This window comes from Lutjanus erythropterus, unplaced genomic scaffold (genome assembly GCF_056507025.1).
Source record: "Lutjanus erythropterus isolate fLutEry1 unplaced genomic scaffold, fLutEry1.hap2 Scaffold_157, whole genome shotgun sequence".
Classification (NCBI taxonomy): domain Eukaryota; kingdom Metazoa; phylum Chordata; class Actinopteri; order Lutjaniformes; family Lutjanidae; genus Lutjanus; species Lutjanus erythropterus.
In genome coordinates, this window is record NW_028146634.1 from 201991 (window position 1) to 211320 (window position 9330).

General features: G+C 38.7%; 1 long non-coding RNA gene across 1 annotated transcript; it reads right to left on the minus strand.

Moving 5' to 3' along the window:
- Positions 1–1859: 1859 nt before the first annotated feature.
- On the minus strand, positions 1860–3222 carry LOC146304289 (uncharacterized). The gene is made up of 5 exons (XR_014769452.1): positions 2883–3222; positions 2652–2736; positions 2422–2523; positions 2093–2263; positions 1860–1936 (listed from the first exon to the last, which is right to left on the minus strand). It is a non-coding gene; the product is annotated as an uncharacterized LOC146304289 (long non-coding RNA).
- Positions 3223–9330: the final 6108 nt, after the last annotated feature.

Genomic DNA, 9330 nt, shown 5'->3' on the forward strand with positions numbered 1-9330 from the left:
AAATAATAACAATATTGACGGTGAAATACACCTCAAGTAATGAAACAAACCTTAACTACCAACTCTCAGGAACAGTCAAAAACTGCTCATTCTTACAAAAGAGGATGGACCCCTGACGGAATTTAGGGTCGAGTTAAATAGGATACTAGAGATACTAGAAAAGCAATTTCTAAAGAAATTACCGCTGTGAATGCAACAAGCTGAAGCCAAGCTGCAATGCTGCATTGGCTTGCTGCAACAATATGCCTGACGCCACACTGAACAGCTGCGTGAATGATATAAGAAGGTTTGAATTATGTATAATATTTGAATATTAGTTAGAAAGGCTGACACCACACTGAATAGCTACCTTTAAAATATAATAAAGTTTGAATTACGTGGAATTTTTGAATGTTTGTAGAATGACTGATACCACACTGAATAGCTGCCTTTTTAAGGTAATATTTGAATTAGGTAGAATATTTGGATTTTTGTTAAAAAGCTGATGCCACACTGATAGCTGCCTCGAAAATATAATTTTTGAATTATGTAGAATATTTGAATATTACTTAAAAACCTGACGCAACACTGAATACCTGCCATGTAAATATAATATTTGAATTATGTAGAATATTTGAATGTTTGTTAGAAAGCTGACCCCACACTCAATAGCTGCCTTTATAATATCACAATGTTTGAATTCTGCTTCTGCTACAAACTGCTTATTTGGTCGAGCCATTCTGAAACAACAGAAACACACACACTAATGTTTTTATAAAGCAGTATAACATTAATTTAGTCCAATAATGAACACTCAATAGCTACCTTTATGATATAATAATGTTTGAATTATGTACAACATTTGATTGTCTGTTGCTTAAGAATTTAAAAAACAATGACTGTTATGATACAATACAGGATGATACAGGAAACAATAACATGCAAAATTTTTAAATTGTATTCACACTAATACCACAATGTAAAAATACCTAAGTAAAGAATCTGAGTATTTTTTTCCATCACAGCAGGTCAGTGATCAGTGTTTCAGTGAATAGTGTTTTATTTATGGCAGCCCGCCACATTAAAAACATCAACACCACGAAATGATTTTCTATTTTTGGAGCTGCGCACCTTTTTCGGTCGTGTCTAGAAGCTCTTTATTTGCACAATTCTCGCAAGATTTGTGTTCGTTATTGCTACTAAAATAATCAAACTTGCACGATCTTTCGCAGGTCTAGGGTTCCCTTCTAGACACGACCCTCTCTGTCTCTCTGTCAAACTAATGACAGCAGACTGTCTGTAAACAGCATAATGTTACACTCTGCAGTGTTTCACACAAAGACTTTATTTGTGTGGACACCCAGGTTTGGTTTGTCACCAATTTTGTCATTTTTATTTTTTAATCAGTCCAAGATGACGACGGTATCAGTGATTGATTAGTGATCAATGTGCCCTCCTCCCTCCCTCACCTGTTCACTCTGCTGTGAGAAGATCTCAAAGTTTCTCACAGAGAAACACAGACTCTCCCGTTTTATGTATAAGCCTCCTTATACGGTTGTTTAATATTATAAGTGCATCTGGTTGGTGTCGATGTCATTAACCATCACGTTAGTTTTGACTGTTGTAATAAACTTTGTCATTAACAACAGTCTCCTCCACACGCGGCTTCTCTGCAATTGGTCTGTGCGTTTCCTGATCAGCTAAACCAGCGTCGGAAAGACTAGAAAAGGTATGCCAGTTAAAATAGAAGCGTCCCGTCAAAATTTAAAATCTATTAAGAATTTATTGGTTATAGGTCCATGTCCATATAGGACGGCGTGTGGGTCAGGACTCGGACCTCGGTCCGCCTGTTAGGGACCCCTGCTATATAGGATACTTACAGATGGTCTGGGTCCATCTGAAGATTAGCAATGAATGTTGAGTAAAAAGCACATAGCTGCACTGCCTTTTCCTGTCCCTGAGAGGAGAGGAGAGGAGAGGAGAGGAGAGGAGAGGAGAGGAGAGGAGAGGAGAGGAGAGGAGACTTTAGCGCCATGTCTGGAAATCAGCAGTTTTCAGAGTCATGGTGTAACACTATAGTGTTCATGACTGACAGAAAAACACAGTCACATACCAGGTACAGGTCAGGTATATTTGTCGTAGCCTCTCAGTGTGGCTTAGCTGTGCAAAGCACACTCAAGTGTTGCTGTCAGTACCGCACTGCTTCGTTGACATGTGTCCTACTTCACATTTGGTCAAGACATATAGCTGCACTACCTGTTCCTGTCCCTCGGTCCATGTGGCTCTGGTTATGTGACGAGAGGAGAGGACACTATAAGACTGATGATGTAGACGGCCAACACAAACAACCCACAGTTATTTGTTGTCTGGAAATCAACAGTTTTCAGAGTCATGCTGTAACACTACAGTGTTTATGACTGAAAGAAAAACACAGTCGCATACGAGGTACAGGTCAGGCAGTTGTCAGGTGTATTCGTCGTAGCCTCTCAGTGTGGCTTAGCTGTGCAAAGCACGGTCAAATGTTGCTGGAGCCCTCCTTGATTTCTGTTTGTTGTTCATGAGTGTCAGAGCAAAACAGAAGGAGCAGTGACTGAACCTTTAAATGTTTTCACATTATAACTATTGCTCATACTAATGGTATGCACAATCTATGAACTGTAAAGTTGACTTACAGCATGTTTGACTCCAGCTCAAGATGACTGCTGATGTTGCTTGTTGCTTCATTGACATGTGTCCAACTTCACATCTTGTCAGAGCCTTGTGAGAGGAAGAGAAAAATGTTACACCATTGATGCATATAAAAAATCACAATACAGACAGTGTACATTACATGCTTATATACCACTAATACACAATAAAAAAGAGACACATATCATGCATGGGAGGAGGCTGTTCTTATTTACCTGGCACAGGTCGATTTATAGAGCAGATAGTAGTGGTGTGATCCTGTGAGTTTTGTCTCTCCATCTCTGGAACATGTTTGTTTCCTGTTAAGAACAAGTGCACAAACACAGATCAACACTCATTTACATGTTTACCTCTGCAAATGAAAATAATAAAAAAAAAATTTCAAGATGTTGTAAGTTATGTATGTTAATTATTTCATGTTTATAGATCAGTGGAAGAGAGAGATGACATTAACCAATGATGTACGTGGTCAGAATTTACTGTGTCCATAAGTATTACTATAAGTTATTGGCAGCATTCAAAGAATCAAAGAAAACAAACATAGTTACCCACCAGGTCCAGGTCATGCTCCAGGTCAAAAAATGGTGAAGCAGTGGCCTCTTGGTGTGCCGACTCCCACTCCCAGGTACATGGATGCTTTAGGTTAGCGCTGAGGACAGCAGTGGCGGGTTGCTGGATTCCATCTCCTCATGCACTGTGCTAAGACCAGGGGTGTATTCTAGGTTTAGTGAAAAATCTCAGTTAGTTAATCTTGACATAAGTAAAACTCTGGATTACCAGTGGGTCATTTACAATGGAAACTATTTATTTTCTAGGTGGACCTTGTTCAGGTGGCTAAAATATGTTTTGTTACTGACCTTGTCCACAGTAGTACACTGCTAGCTTCCCTAATGGTGCTCCTCTCTGCTTGTCCCAATTGGGGGTGTGCTGTCTCAAATTCACTGTACTTAATACACTGACTATAGATAAGGTCCTCACATAACCCCACTTCAAATAAACTGAATGATCCCTTTAAAAGCTATTAAAATTGTTTTAAAGGCACTTGGCTTTTTTGTTTACCAACAAATAGTATATCAACATGTTTTGTGAGAAAATGCAGTTTAAGCCTCCCGACCTAAACAGTGGGCCCTGAGAACCAGGGTTGGGGAACACTGGCATACACCACATTTGTGACCTGCGGTGAGATTAAATCTCTAATTGGATGGCCCTTTCCTGAGGCTCCGTTAAAAATAAAAAGTAAATGGTTGAGCAGCCATGGATCGTCACCTGACCTCTTCTTATCCAGTGCTGTATGCACCAATAATTATTCAGCACACCTATATCTCAGGTGAGGTGATAATATCTAGAAGATATCAAATTGAGAAGAGGTCAGGATAACGATCCAAAATCACACACACAATAAAACCTTTATGGGGGGTTATGGAAGAAAAAAACTGTATCCTCTTAAAAAAACAAATAAATCCCTAAAATATAAATGCAAAGAAAAGAAATTATTATTAAAAAAAAAAATAGAATAAATGTAAAATAAATAAATAAATAAATAATGGAGACTAAGTCCTAATTGAAAAAAACCTTCAGTATTAAAAAAAATTTATAAAAGAAGGGGAAAAAAAAAGAAAAAAAAAAAGCACGTCCTACTGTGTCAGGGTAGCTGTTTGATGAGAAAGAGCAAAAGTCAAATAACTGGTTACTGATAGCTTGGCTCCATCTGCTGGACAAAAAGAGTCTCTGCACGGTCTATCAAGTGAACGGTCAAACAATTCAGCAGCACATGGAGAGTCAGTTTACAGCCTCTGCAAAGCCTCTAAAGCAATAGTAAAATAAAATATCATAATAATTTTCTAAAAGAGAGTCACAAAAGATGAAAATAGTCCAGAGAAGTTAAATTTTGGAGCCATATGGCTCACAGAATAAAGAAAAAATGTCTTTATAACTTTGGCTAATGTGCTGTTTCACCTCCTTTGTGGCAGTCCTTTCACCTTGCTGGGGGACGCAGCTTGCACCGGCTCAGGTCTTCACTTACACCAGACCATTCTGAAATACAGAGAAAAGGCCTGGTGTCAATGTAATAAACCCAAATAATATCGAAAGGAAGGCATTCAGAACCAAAAATTAGAGCAAAACTGTCTTCAAAATCCCTATTAACAATAATAAAAATAATAACAATATTGACGGTGAAATACACCTCAAGTAATGAAACAAACCTTAACTACCAACTCTCAGGAAAGGTCAGAAGGTCACATTGCTTCAAAAACTGCTCATTCTTACAAAAGAGGATGGACCCCTGAAGGAATTTAGGGTCGAGTTAAATAGGATACTAGAGATACTAGAAAAGCAATTTCTAAAGAAATTACCACTGTGAATGCAACAAGCTGAAGCCAAGCTGCAATGCTGCATTGGCTTGCTGCAACAATATGCCTGACGCCACACTGAACAGCTGCGTGAATGATATAAGAAGGTTTGAATTATGTATAATATTTGAATATTAGTTAGAAAGGCTGACACCACACTGAATAGCTACCTTTAAAATATAATAAAGTTTGAATTACGTGGAATTTTTGAATGTTTGTAGAATGACTGATACCACACTGAATAGCTGCCTTTTTAAGGTAATATTTGAATTAGGTAGAATATTTGGATTTTTGTTAAAAAGCTGATGCCACACTGATAGCTGCCTCGAAAATATAATTTTTGAATTATGTAGAATATTTGAATATTACTTAAAAACCTGACGCAACACTGAATACCTGCCATGTAAATATAATATTTGAATTATGTAGAATATTTGAATGTTTGTTAGAAAGCTGACCCCACACTCAATAGCTGCCTTTATAATATCACAATGTTTGAATTCTGCTTCTGCTACAAACTGCTTATTTGGTCGAGCCATTCTGAAACAACAGAAACACACACACTAATGTTTTTATAAAGCAGTATAACATTAATTTAGTGCAATAATGAACACTCAATAGCTACCTTTATGATATAATAATGTTTGAATTATGTACAACATTTGACTGTCTGTTGCTTAAGAATTTAAAAAACAATGACTGTTATGATACAATACAGGATGATACAGGAAACAATAACATGCAAAATTTTTAAATTGTATTCACACTAATACCACAATGTAAAAATACCTAAGTAAAGAATCTGAGTATTTTTTTCCATCACAGCAGGTCAGTGATCAGTGTTTCAGTGAATAGTGTTTTATTTATGGCAGCCCGCCACATTAAAAACATCAACACCACGATATGATTTTCTATTTTTGGAGCTGCGCACCTTTTTCGGTCGTGTCTAGAAGCTCTAACTCTTTATTTGCACAATTCTCGCAAGATTTGTGTTCGTTATTTCTACTAAAATAATCAAACTTGCACGATCTTTCGCAGGTCTAGGGTTCCCTTCTAGACACGACCCTCTCTGTCTCTCTGTCAAACTAATGACAGCAGACTGTCTGTAAACAGCATGATGTTACACTCTGCAGTGTTTCACACAAAGACCTGTTCACTCTGCTGTGAGAAGATCTCAAAGTTTCTCACAGAGAAACACAGACTCTCCCGTTTTACGTATAGGCCTCCTTATACGGTTGTTTAATTTTATAAGTGCATCTGGTTGGTGTCGATGAGGAGAGGAGAGGAGAGGAGAGGAGAGGAGAGGAGAGGAGAGGAGAGGAGAGGAAACTTTAGCGCCATGTCTGGAAATCAGCAGTTTTCAGAGTCAAGACATATAGCTGCACTACCTGTTCCTGTCCCTCGGATATAAAAAAGCACAATACAGACAGTGTACATTACATGCTTATATACCACTAATACACAATAAAAAAGAGACACATATCATGCATGGGAGGAGGCTGTTCTTATTTACCTGGCACAGGTCGATTTATAGAGCAGATAGTAGTGGTGTGTTCCTGTGAGTTTTGTCTCTCCATCTCTGGAACATGTTTGTTTCCTGTTAAGAACAAGTGCACAAACACAGATCAACACTCATTTACATGTTTACCTCTGCAAATGAAAATAATAAAAAAAAAAAATCAAGATGCTGTAAGTTATGTATGTTAATTATTTCATGTTTATAGATCAGTGGAAGAGAGAGATGACATTAACCAATGATGTACGTGGTCAAAATTTACTGTGTCCATAAGTATAACTATAAGTTATTGGCAGCATTCAAAGAATCAAAGAAAACAAACATAGGCTGTGTTCGAAACCGCATACTAACTACTATATACTTCCATACCCATACTATCCATACTCCATACTGCATACCCAATCCATCAGACAGTATGCAAAGCGTTTACACTACAGCGTACTGCATGATAACCCACAATGCATTGCGCTCCTACCCGAGCCGAAATCGACAGGCTGAAGCTGATTTCACTTTAGCTCTAACCTCTTTAAATATATCACTTTATCGAGATTTTTTTTAAATCAGGCGAGAAAGTGGCCGTTTAGATCACGAGTGTGCCGTTTATTTGTCCAAATACCAACCGTTTACAATTTCGTTCGGACGAATTCGGCGAAATTTAAATTAGCCGCAGTGAGCAACACACTTCCGGTTATATTCACAAAATAAAACACCCCTTTCCCTTTCTCATACCAAAAGACCATGGTGATAAATAGTGCTTTTACTTTGAAAACAAGAAGCGAACCAACCCGCAATACATCCTGCTTGACACCGCCGTTTGGACTGATCTCGTCCCGTTAACGGAATTTGAGCAGTCATGATGCCTTACCGGCGGAGAGTCTTGTCGGCTATGAGACGAAGATCGGTCTTGTTGTCAGATGCAAGTTGTATTTATTTTTTAAACTTTCTTAATAAATGTAAATCCAATGAGAAATCGCTAACAACATACCTCCAAGCATAAACATTGGAGGGAAAAACTGATAAAAACGCTTTTTTTCCCCTGTCCTGTTCGCGGTGACGTCACGTCGCGTTGCGTCCTGGGTAATTTGAGTGTGAGTAGTAAGCTGATGATGGATACTCAACATTTCTGGCGAATGCAGTATGCATCCGGGAACTTCTCGCATACTCAATAATCGCATACTGCCAGTGTAGACACACTGCATACTCAAAGAGTTAGTATGAGTAGTAGGTAAGTATGCGGTTTCGAACACACCCATAGTTACCCACCAGGTCCAGGTCAAATAATGGTGAAGCAGTGGCCTCTTGGTGTGCCGACTCCCACTCCCAGGTACATGGATGCTTTAGGTTAGCGGTGAGGACAGCAGTGGCGGATTGCTGGACTCCATCTCCTCATGCACTGTGCTAAGACCAGGGGTGTATTCTAGGTTTAGTGAAAAATCTCAGTTAGTTAATCTTGACATAAGTAAAACTCTGGATTACCAGTGGGCCATTTACAATGGAAAATAATTATTTTCTAGGTGGACCTTGTTCAGGTGGCTAAAATATGTTTTGTTACTGACCTTGTCCACAGTAATACACTGCTAGCTTCCCTAATGGTGCTCCTCTCTGCTTGTCCCAATTGGGGGTGTGCTGTCTCAAATTCACTGTACTTAATACACTGACTATAGATAAGGTCCTCACATAACCCCACTTCAAATAAGCTGAATGATCCCTTTAAAAGCTATTAAAATTGTTTTAAAGGCACTTGGCTTTTTTGTTTACCAACAAATAGTATATCAACATGTTTTGTGAGAAAATGCAGTTTAAGCCTCCCGACCTTAACATGGCATTAGACTAACTTATGCAACTTCAACAAAGCATGACATTAGGACTAACTTCTGCAACTTCAAGAAAGCAGACTGACATAAAAGAAACATTTACACTTTTTAAGTCTGCCTTTATTTACTTCAACTGCAGTGGGATGAATTTATTACAGTAAAACAATTAAATTTCTTAAAGGGATGCTTCAGCATCATGTTCACTGTAAATGCTGTAGTGTAAGTGTCATTCAGTGTGCCTGATGTAGAATTCACATAGGCATCACTAACTATAGCCAGAAAATTTTGCACAAAACTTTGAGTGTGCCTTATGCTCACTGCCAACTAGTATTTCCACCATACTGCCAGCAGTAATAATAGCACTAAATGTATCATTGAAGTTGTGCATGTGTGCGTGTCTGTGTGTCCGTGCACGTGTGTGTGCGTGCATGCACTATTGTGCATGTTTGTATGTGTATGGGTGAGTGTGTGCGTGTCTGTGGATGCATGTTCACTCATAGCTGCTGGCCATAGCAGCCATTGAATATCTAGCTCTAAGGCTAATATCCATCACTGCCTACTGCCATTTTTATTGTCAGCCATTTTGTTCTTCTCTCACTTACACCCCTTCTCAGATTCAGACTTCAGTGTTCTCTCAACATACACAAATTGCACATCAGATTGTAGGAAAAGCTGTGCCGGTAGCAACATGTGACCACAGAAACAAAAGGACTTATAGTTTTGGCTCAGCAAGGTCAAAAAGGACAAGTTTTCCAACCAACTGCCCCATTCACTCCCATATTAACTCAGATTAAGACCTTCAGGAGAAAAGCAGATGACCCCAGTTCTTTAAATCGTTGGTGTGACCACATATTTGGCACCACAAGAATAAAATTTACACAGCTGTGTTCGCAGTCTTCTCTTCTCGCTCAACATGTGTTTGGTTTGGCTGTGGGACTTAGGGTCTGTCACTCAGAGGCAGTAGTTCGAGAGGCAGATTTTC